This window comes from Orcinus orca, chromosome 10 (genome assembly GCF_937001465.1).
Source record: "Orcinus orca chromosome 10, mOrcOrc1.1, whole genome shotgun sequence".
Classification (NCBI taxonomy): domain Eukaryota; kingdom Metazoa; phylum Chordata; class Mammalia; order Artiodactyla; family Delphinidae; genus Orcinus; species Orcinus orca.
Genome location: NC_064568.1, coordinates 95,832,786 through 95,852,109, shown reverse-complemented (window position 1 = coordinate 95,852,109; position 19,324 = coordinate 95,832,786). Strand labels below are relative to the sequence as shown.

General features: G+C 49.4%; 2 protein-coding genes across 2 annotated transcripts in view; both read right to left on the bottom strand.

The window, feature by feature from the left end:
• Positions 1 to 19,324, bottom strand: part of GFOD1 (glucose-fructose oxidoreductase domain containing 1) — a 101,951-nt gene that overhangs the window by 7,678 nt on the left and 74,949 nt on the right. The window lies entirely within an intron of this gene.
• Positions 1 to 19,324, bottom strand: part of TBC1D7 (TBC1 domain family member 7) — a 142,894-nt gene that overhangs the window by 49,551 nt on the left and 74,019 nt on the right. The gene's annotated exons all lie outside the window — the stretch shown is intronic.

Genomic DNA, 19,324 nt, shown 5'->3' with positions numbered 1-19,324 from the left:
GGGAGGGTGGGGACGTTGGTGCCTTTGGCAATGGAGCTGAGGCCAAATAAGAATTAAGCTTATGTGATGACTCTACCGAGGGCCTAAGTTATAGGTCGGCGGAAGCCCTTTAGGAAACTAAGTGGTTCCGGGTCAGGAGAAAACCACAGATCCAAGGATAGGAGAGTGATAGGGAATAAGAAAAGGATTTATTCCAAGATAAAGCTAAGAGGGAAGAAAGACAACTCAGCTGAACCTGGAGAAACAGCCAGTTGGAACTCAAAAAAATAATCATTTTTTAAAAAGTATACCGATTTGTTAGCAAGCCAGATTGAAGGATGCCAGATTGGGAAGCTTCAGAGTCAAGGCATATGCCTGCCTATGAGTTCTCTGCTGTCCAGTCCTGTTCTGCACGTAGACCCTCCTATGGAGAGCTGAACACTCCAGCCACAGACAAGGGACATGCCACAAGGGAGATGGGGTGACGAGACTCGCACCCATCCCAGTTGTCCTGACCACAGGCACCTGACTTGACAAAATCCATGAACACCCCCAGCAAGCCCAGCTAAGAGGGTCCCGTGGAAGCCCTACAACTGTAGGAGTCTGTCCAGTGGAGATGCCTGGGCAAGGCCACAGGCACGTGGTGCTCTCATTTTCCCATCGGAAGAGCTCGCCGGGCAATAGAAGTGGCCAGAACAGACTGGAGAAAATAAATACAATCGATGGCTGTCAGTTTCCAGGTGCACATCGAACTCCAGCCCCGAGTGAAAGGCCTGGAGCCACACAACGACCCCACCTCCTGGCCTCCTCCACACTGGCAGAGCTGGGCTGGTTTTCCTGACGACCCTGAATGAACAGTAAGAAGCTTCTTTACCTCTGAGTAACCAGGTGAGGACTGAGGCTCTGGAAGAGGGGTGAGGAAACATTGGTTTGTGTTACCAAAAGTGCCGCACACCTGTGTGACATCGTGTTCTGATAATATGGTCCTATCGGCATTAGGCTCACGTAACACGGGATAATGCCGGCAGGAGCAGATTTCTATGTAAACAGATGGGTAGGTCACTACAGGTCCAGGTGACAAACGTTGCCAAAATCTGCCTCACACCTGTTGGGTATAGGCTGTGGCCTCTCCTATACCCTATCTCAGGGTCCACAACACCAAGACCCCTGACGGCCATCTTCTGAGTACATGCTATTGTCATATTAATGACACATGAAAAAACAAGTTTATCTTGTTTTTTCTATTCTAAGAACTATCAGATAAAACAGTAAAAGAAAAAATAAATTGAGAAAAATAATTCACTCCCCTCCACATACCCAAAGCAATCATCGCATGGGGAATTCTTTGAAGCTCTGTAGATGAAAAGATACTGGTGAAAGCTATGGACTCCCTTTCCAGAAGAATGCAGGCCTGCCTCCCCCAAGATTCTGAGATACAGGCATCTCCTCCTTTGGGCTATTTAAGTGTGCTGTGGTCCCACACTAGACAGCAGCTTCCTCAAGGATCAAGCCTGGGCCTTCTGCTTTCTTAAGTCTCCTCTATGCCCACGGCACCTAGAGGCATGCGATGTGTGTGCAGGAAGCCAGAGGTCGTTGCCGCCTGTCACCACCGCTCTGTCCACAGTCCTCTGCACCGTCCACACTTTACAGATGGGTCTTGGCAACGTCTTAACACACAACATCTTCAAAAGTCAAAAGAGACTTCTAGGAATCTAGCATAAAGAAATCCTCTAAAATGTAAGCACAGCTTCTCGCCCAAAGATGCCGTCACTGCGCGATTTATTAAAGCAAACAGCTAAGAACAATGCAAATGCCCAACAGAAGAATGGGTAAGTAGGCTGTAATACATCCATATAATGGTGTATTGTGCAGCCATTGAAAATGATGTTTATAAGGAGTTTTTAATGGCAAGCAAGATGATTATGAGGTCATGTTAAGTGAAAAGGGCTCTATTCATAGACATGCTATGATCTCAACTCTCTCTTAAAAGGACAAAAGAAAAAAACCTGGAAGGGAATACCTCAAACTGTTTACAGTGGTTCATTGATTAGTAGGACTAAGACTAATTTTTATTTTCTTCACTACCTTTTTCCATATTTTATGAGTTTTAACTTTTACAGTCAGAAAAACATTGGTTTTTCTTTTTTAGGTCCAAAGGAGACACAAAGACTTAACATGAAGGCAGAAGGGCCCTCCAAAGCCATGGAAGGCCAGGTAGGTTCCAGAGCTCATGGACCTGCCCCAGTTCCTGTGCCCAGGGAGCTGATGAAAGCCCCTCTGACCCTGAACTTGTGATGCTTCCAGGGCTCAGGTCTTCCTGTTCCGATTCCGCAGGACTTCTTCATGATTCTGGCGAAGGCTACGGACTCTCTTCAGAAGGTCAATTCACACGTACACATAAAACTTGACCCACATCCCCAGCTTGTGCAGGGCCCCCTGGGGTTCTGAAGAACAGGCAACTCCACTGTAAGTTGTAAGAGAACTCCTAGAAGCCCATATAATGTATTGTTCAAAATAAGATCATGCTTCCAGCTTCAGAGGAACCCAAAATGCATAGCTAGCAGACCGCTCACAGATTCATAAAGCAGCTTGTTTTCTCTGTCTTACACAATCTTCCCTCAACGCTACCTCTTGGTAGGGCTTCTGCAAAGCGCTCTCTGGGACCATCCCCCGACCACCAAGATCCTTAGGTTCTCTTGGCCCGCTTTTCCCCACCAAAATCTGCCCTTCCAAAACGCTCAGAACCTGAAACTCCAACGTTCTTAGCAGTTTAACAAGAACCAAGGGCTTAGGCTAAAGAATACCATTCTAATTGTGGACTTTCAGTCGTTGGATACTGGGTGTGTGTGTGTGTGTGTGTGTGTGTGTGTGTGTGTGTGTGTGTGTGTGTGTGTGTGTGTGTGTGTGTGTGTGTGTGTGTGTGTGTGATCAGCGTGGCACAGAGCATTCCCCTCACCCCTAAAATCACATGCCATATAAAGGGAGCTTGTGTTGTCTGCGCAGAGGGGTGACACAGCCCACAATCTGGGTGTGTCAGATGCCACTGAATATATGTGGGGATTTTTCCCGAAGAAAGCAGACAGATCCCTGCCTTCCAAATTGCCCCCGTCGGCCTGGGTCTGGTTCTCCAGAAATATCATAGGTCTTTGGTGTCTTCGTGATTTGCATATGTCTTAGCACCATGCCTTTCTCGCCACCTCCAGAGAAAGTGCTGGAATGGGCTCTTCAGAGAAAAGCCCACTCCATTTTGTGCTGGAAAGGAAATAATAAGTAGGGGCATCCTCCCCAAGCCCATGGCTCTGACACTCCTTTGCTATGAAGATAAGTCGATTCTCCCAAGGAGACAGGAACTGAAGAGCTCAGGGAGAGGCAGAGCCCGCCCTCAAAGCAGCCATGGCTGACCCCTAACAGGAAAATTACCACCCTGGTCTCTGCTCTGCAAACCCTAAGAGGACAGCCTATGCCCTGTCACTCCTGGGTGTACAACTTTGCCAAAAGTACAGCAGTGCCATCTGCTCTGCCCTGCATCCACACGTCTCTCAGACACAGACACACACACACACACACACACACACACACACACACACACACACACACACACACACTCCCTTTAGGTTGGGGGCTCACATCGTCTTGTGGCAAGATGTGTCTTCCTTCTAAGGCAAGAGATCCAAAACTTCAGCGAAAATCGTATGGCAGAGAATCAAGCAAAGGGACTTGAAACATACGGACCTGATTTCACTCCAAATCCACAGGCAGTGCGAAATGGACCGGGGGGAAATCCCGAGCGCCCGAGGGAAAGCTGGAGGCTCTGCCGAACCCCAACCATTTCCCGAGCAGCTGGACGGCGTCAGCAAAGCCCACTGGCTCCCACAGGGGTGCAGAAGGACAGCGGGAGCTTTCTCGGTTCTCTGGGCTACGGCGGCCGGTGGTCACCCTGCCGCTCCCTCCGGGGACGCCACCGCCCCACGCTCAGCTGGCTCCACCCAGGGGCCCGTGGCTGCACCAGAAATGGCTGTCTTGGGACCTTGCTGCGTTTGTCAAGGGGGTACAACGTGACTCTGGTGGGTGGCAGAGGACGTGTGGAGACTGGTCTGCATGTCCTGGGGAGTCTTCCTAACCCACCTCCATGCACACCGTCTGCCCATTTGCGTGAGAACAAAGAACGTAAGTTGGGTCTTTGGGGAGCCTCTGGGCTGGAACGAACTTACTTTATCAAGACAAGAAGCCCCTTGTCAGCAAATAGAGTGAGAGCTCTCTGTCCGGAGGATGGTGGGGTTAATGCCTTCTCACCTATGTCACGGAGCTGAAGTGGGGGAGAAAATGAGATCGTGGGAAATTTCTGGAAGGTGAAAGTCTCATGTGCAAGGCAGTATGCCTGTTCTTTGTCAGGAGTTTTTCCATGAAATCATTTCAGAAGGAGTTTTACTGCCCTCCTGAGATTCCCTCATAGGGAGATGGAGGGAGATGCTTCCTCCAGAGCCTGCTGAGTGTGTGCTATCTGAGTCCAAATGTCCACAGCCCTCTGAGGACTCAGTGCCCCAGGGAAGGAGTTTCCAACCAACAGACCCCAAAGTCGCTTTCAGGCAGCTGTGCCCCTCACGCCCTCCAAGCTCAGGGTCTCCAAGCTGTGGCTGAGGACCCACCCATCTCTCTCCCCAGAGACTGGAGCTTTTAGGAGGGCTGATACTCCAACCCAGGGACCCCAGGAGCAGGGCAAGGGGCTTCCCACTGACACCTCTGGGGAAAGACACATGCTCTCTGCTGTCCCAAAGAGCTGCCGTCCTCTCCTGCCCTTGATCAGGTAGGTGGTACCTGGAAATATGGATGCCACCCAGCCACCCAGAGTCATTCTTTAGCATAATCAGCCTGGAACTTCAAAGCATCCCTCCCTGCCGGCACAATCCCAATTACACACTCCCTCATCTAATCGACAGTGGCGATCTAGGAGGCCAACGCTACTTTCCCACCAGTTCTTCCCGATCATTCCACTTGTGTTGACAGCCCCTTATCTTCTGAAAGCCAAAACGGATGCTGGTCCTGGAGGCTGGCTTGCGCTGTCCCGGCGGGTTGGCCGAGCCCCACAAGAAGTCCCATCAGATACAGCTTCCTAGTTCCCCACCCCCACCCCATTCACCCAAGGCAGAGAGGGCTTTCCCTGCATTTCAAGCAGGGAACGCATTATCTTCCTTTATAGTCCATTCCTGCAACATTTCTGTGCTAGGCACTGGGACCCAATAAATGAGTAAGAAAGATGAAAAGGAGCCCACAGTTTAGTAGAAGAAACCAACCAGGAAATGAGTGATTATGGGATCTAACAGATATAGGATCTAATAGAAGGATAAACGATGAGAGCACAAAGGAGGGGCTGCCCAACTGACTTGGGTGTGGTAGGGAGCTCTGCTGAAGAGGTGACATTTGGGCAGGGTTCTGAAGCACGTGTAAGAGTTCACCTCTTCATTCAGAGGCTTTGGGTCCCATTTAGAAAATGGTCTAAAACAAGGGTGTTTTTAAAAAAAAATCCTTTATTTGAAATGCAATTTGAATGCAAAAAGATTTGCACTGTTCAAAAAATAAAATAAAATAAAACAAGGGTGTTTAACCTGGGTCTGAGAAACCACTAAAATTGGACTATTTAAAAAAAAATTGTGTGAAACCTGATGTTCATTTTCTGAGGAAGAAGATCATTAGAGTCTTAAAAGTGCCTCTAATTCAAAGGAAATGAAGCAGAACTACAGTTAAGAGTGAAGAAAAAAAACATTTTAAAGGCCAAGATAGACCTCTGGTTTCAACAGAACTAAGTATCTGAACAGACAGCGCTGTTTGTGATCGTTCCTTCTCTGCTCCCGGAGCCATGGGACATGTGGTCAGTTTCACCCCCTCACTGTAACACTCCACTCAGTCCAGCTCGGTCCCTTCCTTCCTTTCTTCCCATCCCACCCCTGTTATCTCCTTCCCCTGCTCCCTGCCCCCCTGGCCCTAACACACACACACGTGTTTTCTTTCAGCTGAGAAAAGCATCAGCAGAAATGACCTGTCTCAACCCTGCTCTCTGCCCTCTGGCCCTTCTTCCATGTAAGTTGGGAGAAGAGCCCCTTTGGAGAGATTAAATCCCTCGTCTTCAATCCCATGACAGTTCCTGACAAACAACTTCGTGACTCACAGCCCTAATCTGATGTGTTCACTATAATCCTGACATAATTTAAAATAGCAATCACCACCGCCCCCGGAGCACCAACTCTGTGCCAGAAGAGGCTGCATATTTTACATTCCCTTCCATTTTTGTGTGTGTACACAACTCCGCAAGGCAGGTACTAACCCTGTCCCCACCTCACAGACACGGAAACCGAGCCTCTGAGAGGAGAAGCTATTTGCCCATGGTGCCACAAAACTCAATGACCAGGACAGCTGGGATTTGAACCCAGACACATGCTCCCATTCTGGCCAGCCCCACATGTCAATGCACGCATGTGCAATGCCCACGGCACCACAGGAGGGCTCCCAGGAGGTGGTGTAATGGGCTGGGGTGAGCACCAGAAACCGGGCCAGTGGTGGGCAGGTGTGCCCAACGCTCAGCTGAACGACCGCCCGCAGTCCCACAGCAACTTCTAATTTCAAACCTGAGATGGAAATGGGTCAGCGTGACCCATATTCAGCCCCTTTTGTCAAGGATGCCCTCTGTGGGCTCTGAAAGAGGGGGGACAGCCAAACAAAGGAAGTCAGCACGGCTAACATGGACAGGACCTGATCTTGAACTGACTGAGATGTTCAAGTGCTTTTCTGTATACAACCTGCCCTTAAAGGCCGGCCCCCATCCCACCAACCCTTTTCATGGACTTTCCTCCGCTACTCGGGCCTGTCATCAGAGCCCTCCTTTTGCACAGGAATCCCTGTCGGTAGCTAGATTTTCTCAGATGGTTTCATGTATAGTAGTATCATCTAATCATTGAGCCTGTAACACCCATAACAGGGACGGCACTCCTGAAACACTCTTCATTTGCGGTTTCCTTATCGGTCGATCGCACACATCTCCACCGCTACGGCTCATACAGGTTGAGGTTGAGGATATAACGCTGGGAAGTTTCTAACCAGCTCCTTCCAGCCTAGGCATCCCCAGGAGAGAAGAGAAAAGCTCGCCACGTCTAGCCCAGGGAAACCAAGAGGAGAGGTTTAGAAACAGCAGTGGGTATGCGGAAGCCAGCTTCCCAACCTCCGTGCCTAGAGGCGGCCCACACAGAGCCAGGTGTCGAGAGGGGCAGGGAGGTGGTGGGAGGGCGCCTTGGAGGACAGAGGTCTGGGGCTGGCTGCAGTGGCTGCAATGATCGGGACGGGACAGAGGAAAATGGCCAGGACCATCAGTCCCTCTTTGTTGGGCCCCAATGGCCAGATGACGCCTACCGCACCTCAGTTATTCTGGGGAGTGGCCTGCACTGCCACCGCACACCTGGACAAGCCAGAGTCAGAGGCACCACCTGGATCCAGGGAACACAACCAGTCACGCAAGCCTCACTTTCCCCATAGAAGCCGCCACCTTCTGCAGCAGAGGCGGGCAAAGGGTAGAGTCCTGAACGACTGGGCCACCAGACTCATCCAAAAGAGACCGAGCTGCTTACAAGAAAATGTAAGCGATGGCGTTGGTGAGATGACCAGATTGCACGATGACTCCATTTCCTACCTACCCCCTAAAGATGGAGCTTAGAATGGGGATCGGGGTGGCTACAGAGAAATAAAGAAATCCGTACTTCCTTTTCCTATTTATAGTGGGAATGCTCATCACACACCCCAAAGGGTGGGAGATTCGTGGTAGCTCCCAGAGCCTCCCCGGAGGCCCCGACAAAACCTCAGTCCCTGTCAACGGCACGTTAACACGCTTCAGAGAAGCACTCCCCTCACTGTACACCTAATACGAATGTAAGACAAGACTTAAAACTAGGCAACTTCTCAAAAAAAAACAAAAGGAGGAAACTCTTTCCATTCAAGAGGGGTTATGCTTTAGTGAAGGGACCACAGGTATATTCACCAAGCAGGTGTTTTGTGGGTTTTTTTAATCACTATATTTCACACAGTCTAGCTTCTTATAAAAAATAGAAAAATGCAGAAGTATTGGGTTTCTTCCTCCAGAGCCTCCCACACAACAAGAATCAGCTGGAGCTGAATAGTGGCCTCTGTTGACCACAGTCCCCACCAATCCCTATTGCTTGACTATATCAGTTTTCTACTGCTACCCTAACAAACTACCACGAACGTGGCAGCTTAACGCAACACCCATTATCTTCCACTTTTCTGGATCAGAAATCCAGGCGGGCACAGCTGGATCTCTGCTCAGGGTTTCACAAGGCTCCCGCCGGAAAGAATGTGCTTCCCAGCTCATAAGGTTGTCTGCAGAATTCAGTTCCTTAGGGCTGCAGGCCTGAGGTCCCCTGCTGCTTTCCGTGCTGGCTATGCAGCCTCTAGAAGCACTTGCATCTCTCGGGAGTGGCACCATCTCCGGGACAGTATCAGCATCATGGGGAAGGCAGTCCTTTCCACGCTTGGAATCTCTCTGACTTGCCCCTTGGCCAGCAGCTAGAGAGAACTCTGTCCTTAAAGGGCTCCTGTGATTAGATTAGGTCCACCCAGATCATCTCCCTTTGGCCACACAACTAATCACAGGAGTGACAGCAGGGGGCGAAGGTCATCTTAAAATGACTCCAGCCCAGTCCCTTCATTTGCCTGTGAGCCCTAGAAAACTCTGCCAAGAGGAAGATTCTCAAGTATTCTCCCACGTAAAGCGCTTCAGACACGTGTCAACATCCCTTCCAGACCTCCCTTTGCGTCTATGTTCTTGCAGTAGTTTTTACTCCATCAAGCAGGACTCGATGAGGTACTCTAGGCTTTTTAAAACCTATTATTAGTCTCCTCATCACCACGGAGATTGTGTCCTCAATTCGGGGCTCCTTGTAGGCAGTGGTAATAGGAACAGGGCCAGGAAGGTGGCAGACTTGGCCTCTGGGCGCTAGAATGAACACAAGGAAGGGAAGGGAAGCTGAAATTGTTATGAACCCACCAGGTGCCCAGGTTTCCCGTTGGTTCAGTTAAGCATCATACAGGCATCGTTATCCCCATTTGTCCAGAAGAGCGAATGGAGGCCGAAAGAGACCACGATTGCCCAAGATCATAGACATACACAGGTCCAGCTGCAAATTCAGTTCTGTGATCCCAGAGCTCTATGTCTTCCATTTTCCGTGTAGGGAGTTGCTACCGGTGGGAGGGTGGGAGTAGCGTTAGGTAACTGAGCCTCAGAGCACCAGGCGGGTTAATAAAAGAAGCCCAAACCCTTTGGGCCCCGCTGGCTCAGCACTGAGTTGAGAAGTGATTCAGGAAGGTGATGGAGGGAGGGCGGAGGCCGGTTACTGCTTGGAGGGGGAAGAGCTGAAAACCAAGAAGGGCTGGAGCTCCACATGGGAGAACCACAGCCACTGCTGTCCTTGACAGGTCGACGTTGTTGCTCTACGCCTGTGGCAGTGAACTGGCCAGAGCAACTGAAAGATTATCATCAGGAAGGAGAGTGGCCGTGGAAACATGGTGGTGACTGCGTTCCCACATTGAATAAAGGAAGCCCTTAAGGGTCTGGCCTTCTGCACGCAGGCACCTGCTACCTCGGCAGAAGGAACTAGGTAGCAATGCTCTTGCCCCACACTTCACCCCTAAGAAACAGTGTGGCAGCAGGAAAACGACGGCGGGGCCACACTCCTACCCCACCATGACCCTTGGGGGAATAAGTACCTCGGTGTGGCCAGAAAGCAGCCTGATGCTCTAAGCTTCCTCACGTAGAAACAAGGGATCTTGCCCCCATCCAGAAGCAAAGGGAACAGAAGTGCAACGTTTCTGCCGATGTGACCAGACAACAGTAACGAACCCTTCCCACAGCCAGGAGGCAAACCGGATCCAGGGCTGTGGAATATCAGGTCGGGATAATCGTTAACAAACCACTTCCCAGAGCACCTTCACCTACAGCACCTCCACGTGTTAGAGCAAACCTGTGACGAGGGGAGGGGAGGGGAGGGGAGGGGAGGGAGTGGTGGGAAGGTGGTGATGATTAGAAACAGAGAAGTAACCTAGAATTAACTCGGTGTTTGTGTATGTCTGGGCGGGGGGTGGGGGTGCTGGAGATTTGTAATGTTCAGGGGCTGCCCAGCACCCGCATCTCCCTGATCCATGTGGGAATTTCCCGTGTGGGCATCTTGGTGGGAAGCAGAGCTTCTTCCCATTATGGAAGCCAAGCCAGGGGTTGCTTTCCCAGCAGCCTTTGCAGTGAAGGCACACCTGGGTTTGGCCAGCCAGGGACACTGCCTGGGCCTGGAACCCGAGGAAGCAGAAAGGCTGGCAGTGGGGATAGCAACATCGGTCTCCAAGGGCTGCGGTGGCAGTGATGCCAAAGAGGGCACCTGCGGCCCAGGGCCAGCATCATCGCAAGCAACAGCATCCCCGTCCACACTGGCTGGGTTTCTCTGTGTGATCTGGACCGATTCCAGCTGCCAAGCCTTTCTTTGTTCTTCTTGTTTTCCGAGCCTGCTTCCCCAGGCGGCCGAACATTTCTGTGATGAATTAATGTCCTTTCAAAAAATTCCATTCTGCTAAAATCGGCCGGGCCATTTCTGTTGTCGGCAGTTAAAATGCTTCTCTAGTACAACAGGTTTACAAGCTTTCTGGACGCCTTTCTGAAAAGATTGATTTGGGGACAGAGGAACCACTGAGGACCCATAAATAAAGCAGCCCAAGATCCGGCGTGATTTATTGGAAAGGGAAGCGGAGTAGGGGTCGGGGGGACGTGGATTGAAGTTCTGATTCTGGCCTTTGGAACTGTGTGACCCAAGCCATTTGATGTTGAGGGAGCTCAGTTCCCTTATTATAAAATCGGAAGAATAACGGCTTCTTCAAAAGGCTGCCTTGAGGATGAAATGACAACAGGTACTGTCCCGACACATGAAAAGTGCTCATGAATGTCTGCTGAATTCAATAACACATCCAGATAAAAACAGCTCATGTCAGCTCTGAGAGAGACAAAAATTCAAAAGAGATCAGGGGCAGGGAGGTAAGTGCCTCACAGCAAGGGGTGGGCGTGGTGGTCAAGGTACCAAGACTTGAAATCGAAATGGGTTCTAAGTCTGGCTTTGCCACTGATGCGATGTGCAAAAGCCATCTGTGAAATGGGGCTGATACCTGGCCCCGCCAGCTTGACGGGACTGCTGAGAATACGAAATGAATAGTTTTGAGGAACGTCTGCTGGAAGGAATAAGCCTATTGCAAGAATGAAGTTACTGCTGAGATGCAGTAGCAAAAGAGTCCCCCGAAAGAACAAATCTGCTGCAGCGTGCTCTGCCTGGAATCCCCAGGCTGGATGCTAGATGCACCGGCCGGGGTGCTGAGTCACTTGACCTGGGGCACACCCCGGCAGGGACTTCCGTTGGCATCGCTGGCTATGTGGGGTGGCCCGGGAGGCGAGGCCGGGCAGGCGGAAGGGCAAAGGCAGCATGAGACATTTGGCTGGGCATCTTATCAGCTGTTCCTGTAAATAACTGAAGCTCAGCTAGTGCCCGAGGCTGCAGACTGGAATCCCTTTTCTGAGAACCACCCCTCACCCTTGCTGCAGCCGATATCTGCACGGATCTGTGCTACCGTCATCACCAGGACGAGGGCCCTGTCCACAGAACTCAGAACCTCAGAAATGGGCAAGACTCAGGGAGGGTGGGGTTGGCAGGGGGACGTTACAAAGCCCCTAACTGAACACAGAGATCCGTCATCCTCCCCAGAGCAGAGGCGCAGAAGCCAGCTACATCCTCCCTCCACCAACCTTTTCTCTTAAAGAGACAGTGTTCAGTTTTTCCCCTCTGGACCAGATGACAATCCCCTGCACTGAGCAGATGAAGATTCAGCAAATTTAGACAACCGTGGCCGAAAGGCCCAGGTGCTGGCTAGGGTGAGTCATAGCGCTTTGGCGCTTTTGTTGCTGTTCTTTTCTTTGGGCAACAATTTGCAAACAATGCAGGTTCTTTGTAAAGGCCAAAACCTAGCTGGCAGGAGCTCCCAGAAAACTGGGCGTACCTGGGTCTGTGTTTGCCTGAGCAATGCTAGCTGAAAGCCTGAAAAGTGAGAAAGCTCGTGAGCTGCCTGGTGATGTCGGCGGGGAAGCAGCCCCATTGTGCAGATGAGGAGACGGGCTGAGTCAAGTCTTAATGCTTTCTCTTCCACACAGTGCTCCTGTGAGGCCCTGAAGGAGGCGGGATACAGGCATACAGGTGATAACGGCTCTTTATACATCCGGAGAATGCTCCTGCACGGAAGGGGCTCTGACTCCCAGAGGAGGGCTCTACGTGGGCACAGCGCTGGAATAAGCCTGGCCTGGGGCTCGTGAACACCCGGCCACACGTCAGACTTGCACAGAACTGTGGGGAGATGTCCAGATATCTTAGACACAGCAGAGCCCTAAAGGTGTGCCAGAAACAGAGAACAAGGACAGAGACCCAGGCTTGGTTTGCTCTGTTCCCCAGTGGGGCGGGTGTCGTTAAGGGCCCTGGAGAGCAGGCAGGTGTGGCTTGTCCCCGTTCCTCCTCCACGACAGCCCTCACCCACCCACCTCTCATCAACCCCTCCTCCTGAGAAAAGCCTGTCGTGCTCAACCGCAGAAAGTCTAAATGTCCACTCCAGGAGGAAGGGTTATGGAAACAACTACCATGTAGTGACTGACAAGTGCACTAGGTACAAAGCACCCGGCAAAGCGCAGCTGCGCTCATCAGATCCTCCCAACACCCTGGAGAGTCACTGTCACCCCCATTTCACGAACCATGAAGCCAAACCCTCGAGAGTCAATGCCCAAATTCACATCCTAGGAAGTGGTAGAGCCGGGATTCAAACCCACATATTCTGGTTCCCTCCGCGTACCCGTGACTCACCTTGAAAAGTACATCGTGATTCTAAATACAACTTGACAGGCAGTAAAACATGACTGCCAAGGAACCCAGCTGTAATCATGGATTTTCATGTAATTATTCGCTCATCCCACAAACACTTAGTAAGGGCCTCCCGGGGAAGCAGTGGGAGGGGGGTGCCCAGCCTCTACGTGGTCTTGTATTTTCCTACTACTGTGTTCTCTACTAGTTTCTGTGCTTTAGAACCACAGTTCCCAGCCTGAACGTCTCGGCACCCAAGGCATCCAGGGACCCCATACCGAACTCGCAGGGGCACTGCAGTGTATTTTTCATTTCTGAGGGAAACATAGTGGTACTCGACGTCTATCGGATGCTGCGGGAGATACTCGCTCTGAAAAGTTCACAGTTTCAATACTGATTTGCACTACACTCCTTTCGATAACGTGCCCTCTCTGTGAAGCTCGGTTTTCGGCAGTTGCTGTGATGAAAAGCAAATAAACTAATCGAGGCAGGACGGGAAATGAGGGCGGTGTGTCCTCTCTGATTCTGTGGTTTGAGAAGTTGTGCGGTGCCCAATGGGCACACATATCCCAGTGTAACTCATTCTGATCATTTAAGAATGCAATACAAATATTTTTATTCCTTCCATGTATGTGTTATTTTTTCAAGTATCTGTTATGTTGTTGAGACACAGTATATATGTCTATTGGATACTACTTGGATCTTATTATTTGGACTTACTAAATGGAATTGCCAGGTCTTTCTTGTGGCCTAGGAGCACCATGAAAAAATTACTGAGACATTAAGAGCACCATGAATGAAGAATGTTTGGGAACCTTTGTTCTAGAACATTCTATGTACTCTCTCCCCTAAGCTACGGTTAGAAGTTCTTTAAAGGCAGGAGCCATCTTATACTGGTCAATACTTTGGTTTCCCCTTGGCATAGTTCTTGGCTTGCTGTAGATACTCTTTAGTACCTGTTCACAATTTACAATAGAAGTCTGAACCTGAAAAAAAAAGTCTGAATCTGGCCTGAAGAAGCCCTTACAGAGGTCCAGCGAGGTGTGAGGGATACAGGGGCTGCTGATACTCCAAGCTCACAGGTCCCACCAGCTAGGGGGCAGAGATGTGTAGGGCACCTTCCTGACCTTAGAGAATAAATAAACTTTTCTGAGCTTTCTGATGCAAAGTAACACCATCAACTGCCTCTGAAGGGTTTTAAGGACTCATGGAGATATAACCTTTAGGTATACATCACTTTAAACTGCTGAGATTCTGTTTAATTTAAGCTGAATCTATGATCATGTCAATGATCTAGGTTATTTTCTCTAGTCTCGAAAGGCAAACCCACACCTCTGGGAAGACGGGCCCCTCAGCGCAGAGGGGAGGGTCAGCAGCAGAGTTAAAGTCCAGCCCTTGGGTAGCTCCCAGCTGGAACTTTCCAGCAGGAGTTGCAGGGCTGCTTCTGTATCTGCTGACCAGGAGAGCACAGAGTAAACTGGTTGCTTAGCAACAGCTGCAGCCACTTCCCTGGTTGGGGTGGGGGGAGAGCAGAGGAGGTATACGTCCACAGGGAGGCTGACGTTCTCATCTCAGGCCTGTGTCAGCATCTCCAGACAGGGCTGGCAGGAGAGGACCCACCCAGGCACCTGCTCCCACAGGGCTCTGGTCCCAACCAACGAGAGACGACATCAGCAAGCTAAAAATGCCGATGGAGCTCATGGAACGGTCTTTAAAACTGGCAAGTGATGATGGTGGGAACCTTCTGTAAAAACCGATCGTTCTGCAACAAGGAAGCGTTGCTGTCCTGCTTGGGGCTGGGGAGAGGAAGATAGCGGTCTGGGACCTAGAGAAGATTCCTCTCGTGCATTTCTGCCAGGCTGGGAAAAGAAAGAACAGAATCATTTCTCTTTTCTTTCGGTGCATTACGGTGAAGCAGTCATCAAGGGGTTTTTGAGTATAACTTATGCTATTAGCTCACTGAATAGCTGAGTGCCTTTTTTATGCAGGTCAATTTCTGTTGAGGGGGTGGGAGGGTGAGAGAAGAGAGCTAAGTGTTAGTGGAGTAGTGTGGGTGAGGGGCAGGTAAAGCACCGCGCCTGAAACAGAGCCATTCACCCATTTTTCGGGTGTAAAGCCTAAAGAATGTCCTCTGTGAAAGTTAAAGCACTCATAGAGCAGAATAATAATAACAAATATAACAATAAATAATAATATATAAGAATAAAGTCATGAACTATTCCCCCTCAGTCATGCCTGCTCTGTCTATGCAGCTCACTTCTCCTTTAGATTTCTTTTCATACCTCGTTTCCATCAAACACCAGTTTATAAGACCCTCTGTCCTTATCGGTTGGTTACCTGAGGGTAGTGAGTTTGGACAATTATCCTTATTTTTTCAAACAGCTTTGTGTTTGTGGACCTCTGTTCTCCTTTTATTCCCAGGCCCTAAAGGGTCCCTACATTGATGTCCCAGAGAGTCTCTAGCTCACCCCAGTCCCCCTCGTTAAATCCAGGCAAACAAACCTGCCCTGTGTTTACGCTGGACACACGCCAATGAATCAGCAGTTCTAGGGCCACGGCCTGGAAAGCTCCGCCCACCCTGAGGAGGAGCCTTGCTCTGCTTGGAGGACACGGGGCTGTCCCCTGCTATCCAGAGCCAAAAGAAGAGTCATTCTCCTGGCAGAACCTGCTCTCCAGGGCCGTCATCCACTCCCCCACCAGTGCGTTGGCAGCACAAAGCTCCCCTCTCCAAACACCCTTTATCCTCTCCCGTTGCGGAGCACAGGCTCCGGACGCGCAGGCTCAGCGGCCATGGCTCACGGGCCCAGCCGCTCCGTGGCATGTGGGATCTTCCCGGACCGGGCACGAACCTGTGTCCCCTGCATCGGCAGGCGGACTCTCAACCACTGCGCCACCAGGGAAGCCCCTGCCTGGTGGTTTTTAACAGGCAGTGTCCCGCTCCACACACACCTCGCTATCAGAGGTTGAGTAATCAGTATCTGTGGGCACGAGGCCGGGGACAGGCGGTGGAGACTTCCTGCGGATCCTGTACCCATGGCCCGGCCCCAACTCTGACCCCGTGCATTCCCTCATCCACAAAGTGAGGGGCTGGGCTGAAGCCCCTCTTCCGAGGAACACTCGTCCCATAGGGTGTTCATCGCCCTGCCATGCACGAGAAGAGGATTCTAGGGTTAAGAAGTATGGGAAGTGCTTGTTAAAAATGCAAACTAGTTGCAATCGTTTTCCATCCCCAGCCCCAGCCCAGATCTCATTCCTCACTGCCCCAGCAGAGATTCGACTTGCCAATCACCACCCTCGCCCCGTATGCTTCTGTGTGCTCCTGTCTTCATGGTTTTTAAAGCAACGTTAAGCACCCTGTTACACAGGCACACACACAATAAATACAAGTTGCAAGTACCCTCTCCATCAGCAAAAGGTTTCTCTAATATAGTACTTCTTTGAGCCATTAATGATTGCGCGCATCTCCAAGGAATCAATGACACTGGAACAATCCCCCAGCGATCCAACCTCTCCCCCTTTATAGTAAAGCATGTTGGAGAGAAGAGAGACAGCTAGTGTCTGGACTAGATGTTCCACAGGGGGGCTCCAAGTATAACATCCACGATTTATATTCTTTATACCGTGATTTGCTAAGTGAATCACAAATCTGCATTTATTTGGGGGGCATAGAGAGAAGATGGGGGGCCAGAGGGGCTGTGGTGCTAAGTCAGGGCTACCTGTGGTGCTGCAGCTGGCCCTCCACATGGCCTCAAGGGAGGAGAGCACTTTAGTCCTTCTAGAAGCTACAATTCAGGGGTGCGAAAGCACTCAAGGACACGTTGCAGAGCACATGCTGCCCAACCTCCATTGCACACACACCTTTAGGCTGAATGCGTTGAAAAGAAAGAGTTTGGTAAACTGTTTAGAAAAATTCTCAGCAACTGGACATCTAAACGACTCACTGCAAAATTCAAATAGAGGAGCTTCTGCCAACTGCTGATATGCAATCAGTTTTTTAAAGGTCTATACTGTGTCGATACAGTGGCTTTAAAGAATGTTTAACATCCCTTTTCCAATCTATCTTATTAGTCTTTTCCAAACAATGATACGCATATCTCACACACACACACACACACACACACACACACACACACACACACACACACACACGCCCCTCCTGTTTAGAAACTTAATCTTTGCCATCGCCCATCGTATGGCCTTTGAGGCTTCCCATGCCTTGGCCATGATTTATCCCTCTAAAGGGATTCTCTACTTCCCCTCTGCTAAGTCCTCAAGTTCAAACAGGTTCAGCCTCCCCGTACACTTTCCCACCCTCAGACCTTTGCCCCCTTCCTCTCCAGCCTCCACTGTGCCAACCCCCCTTCCAAGGTCCAACTTAAGTGCTGTCTCCTCTGAGACATCTTCCCTGAGGACTCCAAGCCTCAGGTATCTCTCCATCTCTAATTTGCTGCCTGCATCAGGTATATCTTTCTGAACCTTCATTATATAACATCTGGGATTCTTAGCCATATTTTCACATGTAATATTGAAGCTGCCAACCATCTGTGAATTCTACAACTGTAAGCAAGATTCCCCCAAACCTTCTGGGCTTCAGTTTATACAAAATGTGGGTAACAATAGTATCTACCTTAAAAGATTGTTATGAGGATTAAACGAGATAATGCATGTAAGCTACTTCACACAGTGCCTGGCACAGTAAGTGCTTAATAAGTGCTATTATTAACCAACCAGTGAAACCTTTGGAACAACCAGGAACCATCTCTATTTCCTGGTGTCCTCCAATGGCCTAGCACAATGACCATCTTCAATAAATCCTTACTCCTTGAAATTAACCCAAGGGGGAAGGAGGAAAGAATTCAGAGGAAGTAAGTTTGAAAGGATACTTAATTATGGTTTTCAAGGATATAAAGGGTTATTTTTACAGAGGATGATGAACATTAGATTTTCTTTTTGTTTGTCTCCTTGAAGGCAAAAGATGACAATTGGACTTAAATTTTAGTAATCTTGGCTGAAACTTCCTGATGACACCAGTGAAGCTGCAGCAAAGAATACTGATGAAGGTCACACGTAGGGGAGCCAGACCAAGGACTGAGTCTGACCTCAGAGCTCTACCACTTATTTGGACAAGTAACTTTATGCCTGTAAGCCTCAACTTCTTTGTCTGTAAAATGGGGCTAAAAAGAGTACCAGCTTCATTGGAGAGTTGTAAGAATCATCTTAAAAACTTAGCACAGGGTCTGGAACATAGTAAGTGCTCAATAAACAGTAATGATGGTCATATTATTGTACCAAGGAATGTTGTGGAGTTTCTTTAAAATGATTATAAACAGTTACTTTTAGTAGATAGCTGGGGAACAGGCTGGCCCATTGCTCATATCTTGTAGATAACTACTTGAGGTTCTGAAATTTGTTAGACCAGAAACAACTCTGGGGTGGGAGGCTGGCGGGGGTGGGAGGCGAAACAACTCTGCTGACCAGGTATGCAGCGTACTTCCATCCTCATTATGAACTGCTTCTTCTGACATGGAAGCAACCTAAATGTCCATCGACAGATGAATGGGTAAAGAAGATGTGGTATATATATTCACAATGGAATACTACTCAAAAAGAATGAAATAATGCCATGTGCAGCAACATGGATGGACCTAGAGATCATCAAACGAAGTCAGACAGAGAAAGACAAATATCGTATGACATCACTTCTATGCGAAATCTAAAAGATGGCACAAATGAACTTATTTACAGAACGGAAACAGGCTCACAGACATAGAGAACAAATTTATGGTTACCAAAGGGGAGGGAGGGGGGCATAAATTAGGAGCTTGGGATTAGCTGACACAAACTACTATTTATAAAACAGGTAAACAACAAGGTCCTACTATATAGGACAAGGAACTGCATTCAGTATCTTGTAATAAATTATAATGGAAAAGAATATGAAAAAGGATATATGTATGTATATGTGTGTGTGCGTGTGCATGTGTGTGTATAACCGAATCACTGTGGTTTACACCTGAAACTAACACAACATTGTAAATCAATTACACTTCAATTAAAAAAAAAATTGCTTCAGTGTGTTTTGCCCCTGGGTCCTCTCAGATAATTGACTCATTTCATATCGGGGAGACAGGGTAAGTAGATGAGGTGGAGAGATAGGAGAAATGAAGTAAGGGAGCTTTCCAGGGAAGAAAAGAGGTGACACGGGCTTTCTGTGGCCATACTCCCTGGCTCACCATCTTTGCGGAAAGGCCCCCATGGACCAGTCCCATGCAGCCCTGCAGGAACACAGTGGCATCAAGGCTCTCCATCCAGGTGGAGCAATGGGGTTCCCCCAAAACACGTCTCTCGTTTCTCTGGAATCTGGTGACACCAAAACTTACTGAAGCATTTCTTTATAATAATGACAACTCGTGCTC